Genomic DNA, 1,695 nt, shown 5'->3' with positions numbered 1-1,695 from the left:
GTAAAAAATGTTAATTTTGATTCCAAAAGATCAGGTAAATAACAGTAGACTACTGGAAATAACAAAAGGCGCTCAAAAGGAGTGAATAAACAGCAATAACAAAAAGAGAACTTTAAGAAAAACTTAAGCCTACAAAATTAACAAAGAAACAAAACCTGACCATGAGTGGAAAGCGAGTCCTTTCCTGAGCTGGAGGCCTTTGGCACGAGCAATGTCGGAGAAAACAAAACAAGACGAACTGTACACAGAAAGGGGAGAGACAGTGGACTAATTTAAACATGAGGGAGTGGTGGAACAGTGGAAACAATTAGTGGCGGGGCCAGCACTGATTGATGGCGGGAAAAGCGAGGGGAGGAAGAAACAGGGCCTGAAATGAGAAGACGCAGGTAAGTAACAAAATAAAACGCCGCTGCCTTCATCCTAGCGGATGTCCAAAGGAGTGCCTGTCAAGCTCCGGGCCAGACACCTGTCCGACAACGTCGGTAGCTCGATGGCGTGCGCAGACGGGACTCTGACCTCCTCCTCGTTGGCTTGGACAGCCGGGGGTTGATATCATAGGTGCACGGAAGGCGGAGTAGATCTGTAGAAGCCGAGGGATTGTGGGAGTATTCCAACCCAGTGAGTTAGTCGCTCCATGAACTCTGGCTCTGGGACAACGAGCATCTGAGGCCAAAGTCTCGATCTGTTCTGATTTAGGCGTTATCTGTCTGGCAATTAGACTGGGGCTGTTAGCCGGAAGACCAGGCTGACGGTGTGGTGCCTAGGGGCCGGCAGAATTCCATCCAGAAGACGGAGATGAACTGGGAACCTCGGTCGGACACCAAATCACTGGGGAAACCAGGAATCCTGAATATGTGGGTTAGCATGACCTCTGCCGTTTCCTTGGCAGAGGGAAGTTTAATCAGAGGGATAAAGTGAACCATCTGGGTGAATCGGTCTACTACCGTCAGGACGGCAGTGTTTCCCTTAGAAGGTGGTAGTCCGGTGATAAAGTCCAGCGAGATATGGGACCAAGGGCGTTTGGGCACGGACAGAGGCTGAAGAAGACCCATCGGAGCCAGGGATGAGGTCTTGTTACAGGCGCACATGGGACAGGCAGCCACGTATTCCGTCACCTCCTTTACCATGGCTGGCCACCAGAAACGCTGTTTTATGGTGAACATCGTTCGCCGGATACCTGGATGACATGTGAGCTTAAAGGTGTGACCCAGTGGATTACCTTGGGGCATAACGACACAGGGACAAACAGACAATTATTCGGACACCCACTAGGTGCTGGGCTCACAACATTAGCCTGCTTCACATCATTTTAAATCTGCCAGGAGACCGCCCCAACCACACAGTTCAGTGTAAGGATTGCCTCTGGTTCCTTGGCAGTAGGCTCTGGCTCATAGAGTCGTGACAGTGCGTCTGGTTTTCCATTTCTCTTATCCTGACCAGGTGATAAGCATTTTTGAGGTCGAGTTTGGTGAAAATCATAGCGGACGGAAGCAGTTCAAACGCTGATGACATTAATGGCAGGGGGTAGCGGTTCTTTGTGGTAATGGCGTTAAGTGGGCTATAGTCAATACATGGCCTGAGTGAGCAATCTTTTTTACTCACAAAGAAGAATCCTGCTCCAGCCGGTGAAGAGGAGGGACGGATGATTCCCGCTTTCAGGGAAGACGAGATGTACTCATCCATGGCCGCTCGCTC

Source organism: Notothenia coriiceps, unplaced genomic scaffold (genome assembly GCF_000735185.1).
Source record: "Notothenia coriiceps isolate Sejong01 unplaced genomic scaffold, NC01 NC01_scaffold00020931, whole genome shotgun sequence".
Taxonomy (NCBI): domain Eukaryota; kingdom Metazoa; phylum Chordata; class Actinopteri; order Perciformes; family Nototheniidae; genus Notothenia; species Notothenia coriiceps.
The sequence above is the reverse complement of the archived record's forward strand: the minus strand, read 5'-3'. Positions refer to the sequence as shown.